Genomic DNA, 9724 nt, shown 5'->3' on the forward strand with positions numbered 1-9724 from the left:
GGTGTGGAGGGCTGGATGAACAGTAGACGGTGGAGGGGTGGTTGAACAATAGCCGGTGGAGTAGCGCGCGGTGGAGGCTGGATGAACAGGAGCCCGTGGAGGCTGGAGGAGGTCGACGGTGGATGAACTCGTGGAGGCTGGAGGGGGTCGATGGTGGAGATGAACAGTATCCCGTGGAGTCCCGTTTTGCGGTATGCCACACGCCTCCCGATGAACAGGACCCCCGTTTCGACCGTAGTGCTCCAACACGAGTCCGTTTCTTCCGTTTTGCGGTACGCCACACCCCTCCCGATCAACAGGACCCCCGTTTCGACCGTAGGAGGTCCTTTTCTCTGTTTTGCGGTACGCCACACCCCTCCCGATCAACAGGACCACTGTTTCGACCGTAGGAGGTCCGTTTCCTCCGTTTTGCCGTACGCCACACCCCTCCCGATCAACAGGACCCCCGTTTCGACCGTAGGGGGTCCGTTTCCTCCGTTGTGCGGTACGCCAGGCCTCGTTTCCATCGCCTCTTCCGTCCAAGCCCTCCCGATGAACACGACCATGCATTCCGTTCTGACCCACGAACACGATGACGAAACTGTTTCTCCGTTTCGACCCAGCCATGTACACGAGCCCTCGCCGTACGTATGCGCGAGTAGGCGTTTGAGACCCCGTCGGTATGTACACATACGTGGCCGTATTTTCTTTCTTGCACCCTAGCTGCTGTACGTACGTGTACATGCTACGTGCGCACCTCTACTACGACACGTGCGCGCCTCTACTACGACACATGCGCGCCTCTACATCGACCAGTATGTACATACACGTTCGCGACCAGAATGACAACGCTACATAGGCTTCGACCAGGTGGGTCCCGACTGTCAGGCACTTCCTTGCCTGCGAAGATGTAGCTGGTGGGTCCCAGCAGTCAGGGGCGAATGGTTTTTTTTTGCCCGGACGCACTTCCTTGTGCGAAGATGTAGCTGGTGGGTCCCAGCAGTCAGGGGGGCGAATCATTTTGGTTTTCTTTTTTTTGCTCGGACGCACTTCCTTGCGTGCGAAGATGTAGCTGGTGGGTCCGAGCAGTCAGGGGGGCGAATCGTTTTTTTTCCCGAACGCACTTCCTTGCGTGCGAAGGTGTAGCTGGTGGGTCCCAGCAGTCAGGGGGAAACTTTTTTTCGCGAAATACGGTGGCCCGTCTGGTGGGTCCCTGCTGTCAGGTGGAGGAATCATTATTTTCCGCATAATAAGGAGGCACTTCCTTGCTGCTGTCGTGGACCCAGCTGTCAGCCTCTCCACGTACAGTCCATGTCCGATGGAAGTCGTTCCTTGACCATGTTGACCATGCCGCGCCGAGAGCACCAGGGCGGTGGATGACGGTGAGGCCTAGGAAGGGGACGACGCGGAGCCAGTGAAGACGCGGCAGTGGATGCCCACGCGGAGAGGAGTATGAGGGTTCACTCTTTCGGATGCAGTGTGAGGCTGCCGTCGCCGCAGGGCCTGGCCAGAGATGGGAATAGTAGGGGGTGGTGAGGCCTCCGCGACTGCACAGCCGGCCATGGGAGGCAGGAGCAGGCAGCACGACCGGTGCTGCTTTGGGCGGCTGGAGCAAGAAGACCAGATGTTGAAGAAGCACTACAGCCGTTGGATGGACATCGTACGGTCACTGCTGCTAGAATCGTTTATATTGACTAAGTTGACAAAGCCCTTGGTACGTCAACTTAGTAGGCCCACAGGTCAGCTTCCGAAACGGTGCGCCCCAGATGTCAGGGGGAGGAATCATTTTTTGGGCGGGTGAAGCTAGAATATCCGAGATTGAAGAAGAAGCACGGCATCCGTTGGATTGACATCCAACGGCCACTGTTGCTAGAACCGTGTGTTGAATATAAGTTGACAAAGCCTTCCATACACGTCAACTCTGTTTTTTTAGGGGACGCGTCAACTTAGTAAGGCCAGAAGTGTGTGGCAGAGAACTTATAGCCCATTTGAGATTTGTAAGAATTTGTAGCCCATTTTTGAATTCTAATGGAATTTACTACATCCCATTTACAGTTTGTTAAAAGTACAGCCCATTTCAACCAACCGTTCAAAACAGAATTCAATAAAAATTTCCCACATTTTGATGGGATACGAAATATTTTTATCCCAAAATTTCTAGTCAGATTAAATAAATTTATATTACGTAAAAATCCAACGAAACATTGCGCTCGCAATAATTAATGAAATTAAAAATTTTAATATCCAAAAATAATATTTTATAAAGTAATCATGTGTTTGGTGCATTTTTTATAGTTACGACCCAGTTTTTATAATTACATTCCATTTATTATTTCTTAAAGCCCATTTTCTTGTTAAGCCTAATGCATCCCTCCTAGGAAAGATTTGCAGCCCAGCGGGGCGAAGAATAACAACTTGACCTTGCCTGGGTATTCCTAAAAAAAGTATAGCTGGGTTAGCCATTTTCAGCTTGAAAAAAATTAATATCTGGGTTGGATATCTAGCCTGGGCTAGATAGGCCACAACCCACCCAGTTAATACCTGCAGCGATGTTTTCGTTGTTGTTGAGAGGAGAAAAATTAATATCTGGGTTAAACATCAAAAAACTCTGCAGTGCTCACACCTCAAAAACACAAATACTGCTCGAGCTGCTTGGTCCCAGCTGTCGGCCTCTTCTTGTGCAATTCTCTCGTTTATTGACTACTACATAGGTTGAAAATGGTGTGGGACCGTGATGTCAGGAAACCAGGGGGAAGCAAAATAAATTACTCCAGCGAGCGCTTCCACCTCTGCCTCGTTGTCTCCCATGGAAACCCCTTTCCTCCTTTTTTTTTGCTCGGGCAAGGACCAATGCATGCAGCACGCCCATGCGGTTATTAGGCAAGAAATAAAAGCTCTTTGCATGCTATGAATTATGATGGCCTGCATGGGTAGCTAATAAGGCATCCTCTTAACTGCTGTGATTAAATGTTGTGTTTAGAAGAGAGAAATATTCTTCTTTTCCACCAATCTGCTTGCGCCTAGGTCGTGATGCACCTTCTAATACGACTTATTCACCTAGACGAAGGGAGTATAGTTTTATACATATATATATATATATAATAATAAGGAGGAGGCACTTGCGTATGTGAGGCTATGGACCTGGTGGGTCCCCATTGTCATCCTCTCCAAGTAAAGTCATCTCCTCGCCCGCGCGCACTTTCTACCCGAAATAGTCAGTGCCGCCCGCCCCGCTTCCCGATGCAGGCGATTGCTCTGCCTTCAAATGACACAAGTGCCGTCCGTCCGTCCATCTGCCACCCGCATTAATGATACACAGTTGCCGAGACAGCTACTCTGGCGCCACACGTCTGTCCCTCCGCCCGCCCACCATTGCTATATAAACTGCTGCGCCGGCCATAGCAGGCAGTCACCCGCATCCGTTCCCTATCTCCTGTCACCACTACTGCCCACCATGGCTTCCTCGCGCTCCAGCGCTCTTCGAGACGGGCGGACGACGGACCACAAGGAGATGCCAGCCTTTGCTGCCGACCGGCTGGCCGGCAGGCAGCCGGAGGACGATGATGTCCCAATGGAGAACATGGTAGTCGACGATCTGGCGCCAACCCCCTCCTCCGCGCCATCCTCGCCGGTGCATTCCACCATGACCATCGGCGAGGCCCGTGCCCAATATCTGGACAGTGTGAGGCAGATGCGTCAGGAGCAGTTCCGGGAGGCGCAGGCCGACGCCGCCTACAACCACCATCTCCTCCAGGAGCACTTGCAGGCGGAGGAGCAGATCGCCACGGAGCGGGCGGAGCAGGAGGCGCTGCTCGGCTCGTACCGCTCCGCCCGCAAGGGCCGCCTCGAGCGCTGGCGGTACAACATGCGGGTGGCGGAGGCTGCGGCCGCCTACAAAGAGGCTAGCAAAGAGGGCGATGAACCGGGCGAGGCGCTGTTTGGCGAGACCGAGGATGAGGCAGAGGACATTGCCGGCTTCGACGAGTCCCCGCTCCGCTGGCGTCGACGAGGCCCTGCTCCGCCAAGGCCCCGCGGCGCCAACAACGAGGTAGAGGACACCGCCGGCTCCGCTGAGGCCCCGCCCCGCCAACAACGAGGCACAGGACATCACCGGGTCAGCCGAGGCCCCACCCTGCCGGCAACGTGGGGGAGGATTTCCACCACTCCGCTGAGGCACCGCCCGCCGGCAACGAGATAGAGGACATCGCCGGCTCCGCCGAGGCCCCGCTCCGCTGCCAACGAGGCCGCACCACACAGAAAACGAGCAAGAGTAGAACACGGTAGGTCGCCGCCTCTCGGGTCCAAGTAAGGCCACTGCTGCTACCCTCTTGTTGAAGCCAAGCTAGGCGGGTTGACGATTGACGGCCGGTTAGCTTCTTGGCGGTGACGTGGAGTCAGGGAGTTCTGCTGGAGAATAACGCTGCTTCTACTTAACTACTGGTGCAGTTGGCTGACTGACACGTGGGCCCAACAGGCCACATGACAGTTACGCACCTGCACCTGCAGTTAAGTCAGTGATGCTTCTGTTCGGCTCAGCGGGACACAGGTGGGTAGCTTTGGTTAATTAATTATACCTCCTTCGTCACCAAGCTTCCTCCTTCGTGGGTCTCATTGGCACTCTTGATGTGGAAGAAAAGGCGAGAGCAAAGGACACACATGCTTGAGGAATTGTGGGAGGATCTAGTGCCAATATGGTACAGAAGAACTTCCAGCCCCACATGTTCAAGAACAAGGGCAAGTTTGATGGTAAAGCAAAGTTTGATGGGAAGAACAAGGTTGTGCAACACACGAACTTCAAGATGAAGAATGACAAGAAGAAAGGTATTTGTCATGTGGTGATCCTGATCATTGGGCTCCTAGTTGCCTTAATCGCTATGACAAGCTAGGCCGGTTAATTAATTATACATCCAGCGCACCCCTTTATAGTTGAAATGTAATGAAATCCGGCATGTTTATATGAAATCCGACTATGTATGAATGAATTTATTTCGATTAGTTCGAATTCATGTATCACTGGCATTGGATGAACATGCAAAACAATACGTACTAGCATTATTCCCAGGGTGATCACCTCGTTTGCAGCAGTTTCACATGTACTCCCTCCGGTCCTTTCTAGTCTGCATACAAGTTTTGTCTGCAGTCAAAGTATCTCTACTTTGACCAATCTTATACAAAAAAGTACGCACTTACACAATGTGCGAAGTAAAAAGGAACAGAAGGAGTACAAAGAGTTTGAGCAGCTTTTTAGCGTTTCTGTACATTACAATCAAACACACAAGCCTGGCAATCCATAGAGAATATTCAAAACAATCGATGATTATGCATCTCAGCGACTCACATGTCAGAGGCAATATTTACTTCACAACTAAAGAATAAAGAAAAAAATTGATCGATGCTGCTGACAGCAAAGGGCGTCCCATTCGAAAATATCAAACGCATGTCTTGCTAAAATCAATGAGCAAAATTTGACAAGTTTGTCCCATTCCAAAATATCAAATGCCTGCGATTGTGGAATGGACAGGGTTTGCCATCAGTTCGGACATTGATATGGCACCTCGTGCTAAATAAACCAGTTGTTCTTTTTTGTGCAGTTCCACCAAAATCAACCAAATTCGCGCGTAGCTTGTATGATTTCGCCGTTATATGTTGCAACGCCTTGAACTTATCGGCACCTCCTTTCTTGTGGTGGAAATGAATAATTCGATGTATTCATGAACATTTTGTGCAATTCCCATTGAAATCAAGTTGAGCACCCCTGTTTGCACAAATACAAAAAAGTGATTAGTATAGAGCAAACTGTACTATGAATTGACAGTTTCAACAGGCACATACATGGTCCATGTAGAGCACACTTTTAGAAAAATGGAACTCACCAGAAAGAATCCTAGAACAACAGCAAAAAATGGAGATTTTGTCAGTCCTTCTGAGCTGAAGTTAGTTTGGTCTTGTGGGGAGTAATGTAACCATCCTTCAACTACTCCTTCTGATGAGAAGATAGACAGGGCTTCTTCATCCTAGCATAATCAGAACTAGTCACTTCACGTACTCCATATTCTTCTTCAGAGGAAGATGATCCTGTTGTGCAACGACAAGAGGACTACTAAATGCTAGCATCACTGTTTGCTCGTAAAAAGGAAAGGAAATATTTAAAACAACACAAATGAAGCACTTCTCAAGGACAATACCACTTTTTCATGACAATATCTAAACAGTAGCACAACACCAATAGAGATGACAAAGCTCAATCATATGGATGGAATCAGTGGGCGAGTACCAACCTTTATCAGGAGGCTTATTGTGTAGAGCATACAGATGAAGCATCTACGGTGGTGGCCAAGCTTACTATATACTCCTCGATTAGTTAAATGTTCCCAACATCTTCTTGTGCAGTTCCACTAAAATATATGGTATCTTCAAAGAAGATCCCTGTTTTCACAAGTAGAGATAATTACATATTACATTAAGAGTGGCATCAAATCAGTGGCAAAACAATTGCTCGTTCCAGCCATAGCAAAAAATTAAGATGCAAAACTATATCATTACTTGTGCCATCATAGTTCCAGTGCTTCATTACAGCACCGAGAGTTGATTTTTGTTTTTCTTCCCCTTGTTCTTCCCCTTCATCACTTGGTTCAATAACAAACAAGCTTCGCCTTCAATGTAAGATTTGGCATGTCAATTAGGGAGCACAAGTATAGTACTAAACTTAATTTTCTTATGAAAGTGGCAAAGTACAGGCCAGCAGTTGTGAAATATCCTTATCTTACCTCAATGGGATATTACGGTGCACATACAGATTGGAAGTCTTGTCTCCATTTGTGCAGTTCACTAAAATCAAGCAACATTATCGTACAAGTAGCACAACATATGAATGCACACTGCAGAATCATGTGAAAGAAGGCTAGTACTGACCTCTCATGATGCGGAATTCTAACAACTCACAAGAAGAAGAGCTGAACCAAATTCTTCTTAACGGATAGGAAGTAAGATATCCTCTTGTGCAGTTCCACTAAGATCAAGCAATCAAGCAACGTTGTCGGTGTGACATTTTGGTTGAACTGCACAAAACACTCTTAAAAAAAGTGTTTTGTGCAGTGCAACAAAAGGTCACGATGGCAACGAGGTGAAGCAGGTAACCCTGTTTACACAGAGGTGCAAAGGAAACAATTAGTGGTCAATAACGGTGGATGACACAGAAGCCAACAAAAAGAAGCATCTACCTTATCTAAATGGGAAAGAAAGCAAGACAGTAGCATTTCTCAAATGGTGGCATTGATTAATATTAACATAGAGATTATATTAACAATAAAATTCATTAAACATGTAATTTGCTTTTAACTGTGGCATTGCATCAATTTTGCAGCGGCATTATTAGAGGGTGTTTGTTTACAGGGACATTTTGGTGTAGGGACTAAAAAAACTCCATGTCAGTCTGTGTTGGTCCCAGTTTTGTTATCAGACTCTATGTGAGCGCAGCAAATCTAGTCCTGCTCAAACTCTACAGCCTTGTCCCTTCCTTTACTTTTTGAACTAGTACTTTCACCCCTTCCTTTCCTTTTTGAACCACGTCCTAGATGTATGCGATACAACTTTCCCCACAACTTTGGCCCATTCCTTTCCTCTTTGAACCACGTCCTAGATTAATGCTATACAACTTTCCCCCTTCATTTCCTCTTTGAACCACGTCCGACATTCATGCTATATACAACTTTTCCCACTCCTTTCCTCTTTGAACCGTGTCCTAGATTCATGGTATACATGCAGCTAGAGCAATGCATGTGGAGTAAGTAAATTATACCTTAAAGTTCTTGGGGTGGAAGAGGAAGGGGTCGGAGGCCCTCCCGCGCCGCCGCTGGGTGGAAAGTGAACAGCTACACCGGTAGTCCCTTGCTGACGATGACAATGTTAAGCCTCCTTTCCCTTCCCGGCGGACGGATCCTGCCGGGTCTTTGAGCAGCAGTGAGGGGAGAAAGAGGCCAACGAAGTCTTGTTTAGATCTGGAGAGGGCGAGAGTGTGTGAAGAGAGCAACTACAAGCGCTGAGGCTCCAGCGGGTGAGGGCGAGAGAGTGTGAAGAGAGCAACTACAAGCGCTGAGGCTCCAGCGTGTATATATATACTGGAGAGAGAGTGTGAAGCGTGCAAACCCTAAAAAACATTTTGACTAGTCAAAGAATCCTCCTGGCACAAATTATGCTCAAGTGTAGTTATCGAACCCGAGACCTCAAGTTTGATGAGCAAACAGGCTAACCAGCTACACAACCCTCTTGTTATGTTCAACGAGAGGGAAATAACCATTTATACATTCCTGAATCCTTATTATAACATGCACACAAATTTTGGGCACTTGTATTCGACTTAAGTCAGTGTGCCACCGTATCTCATATACTTACTACTCCCTCCGTCTAGGTGTAATAAGTCACGTTAGAAGGTGCAACGGGACCAAGGTGGTGCGTGTGCGTGTGTGTGTGTGTGTGTTTAACAGCATGTGTGTGTTAGAGAGAGCGACAGATCGACCTACTCCTACAAAGAGATGTTGTGTAGTGTACGATTTTAGCTGCGAGAGTCGGTGCATCCTCTCGTTTCCGGGCGTGTCCGGTAGGGACATGCGGACAGCTGCCACGCCCGCTCCTGACCAGCCTGGCCCACCCAAAGCCCCTCCATCGCCCGCGCGCGCTTCCCGCCCGAAACGGTCAGCGCCGCTCCAAAGAATCGGTGCCGCATTCATGCCCGGGCAGAGCGGACGCGACCTCTCACTGGCGCAAGAGTGATGGTTGCTTCGTCCGTCCAACTTACTGCTGGGTCTATGTGATTTGACGGCTCATTGGTCTTTATTACTGAGGTGGTAGGACTGCTGGATGTCCCACGCTTTCGGCGAAAGGAGGTACTACTACTAGATTACAATTTTCTCCATTCTTACAGCGGAGGCGTGCAAGAGCAGTGAAAACACGCAGGCTCAGTGATTACATGGCCCACCTCACACTATCACCGTGCGACACCTAACTCTTTACATAGTACTCCCTCCGTTCCTAAATATTACTAGATGAGTCCCCGCGCGTTGCCGCGGAACAGCGGTATATCTCTCTGCGCAAAATTATCGATTTCATAGAACTAAAAAAACTCTATAACCGCATGACAAATGTGGTAGCCAAACTAAATAAACTCCCATCATCATTTAGATCATCCCACGTAAGGAAAAAAGATCAGCCAACTCCTACTGCATAATGGGATTATATTTTTCTTTTTGACATGTTAATGGGACTTAAAAGCTCACTTACATGCATGCTACCGGTGCATGCTTGCATGCAGACATGTTGATGTGATTTAAAACCCACTCACATGCATGTGCCACGGTATTTCTGCATGCTTGCATGTGGCTTAGTGCGGAGCCTCTCAACGTCTAGATCAGACGGCTATTATGGACTGATTTACTTCATCTAACGGCTACATCAATTTTGATGATGTGGCTCAAGGAGAGGATAGAGAATTCCTAGTAGTGGGGGCTAGCTATTACTAGTAGATAAGTCTTTGTAGAGATTCCACTACATACGGAACAAAATGAATGAATCTACACTTAAAATGCATCTATATACATCCGCATGTGGTTCATGGTGAAATCTCTACAAAGACTTATATTTAGGAACGGAGGAAGTACTAGTATAGTACGTACTGTAATTTATCAGCGAGATAAATTTGTACAATGCTATGAAGCTTCCAGCTTCTGTTACATGTATCTTGCGTCCAAGG

This window comes from Triticum aestivum, chromosome 4A (assembly GCF_018294505.1).
Source record: "Triticum aestivum cultivar Chinese Spring chromosome 4A, IWGSC CS RefSeq v2.1, whole genome shotgun sequence".
Taxonomy (NCBI): domain Eukaryota; kingdom Viridiplantae; phylum Streptophyta; class Magnoliopsida; order Poales; family Poaceae; genus Triticum; species Triticum aestivum.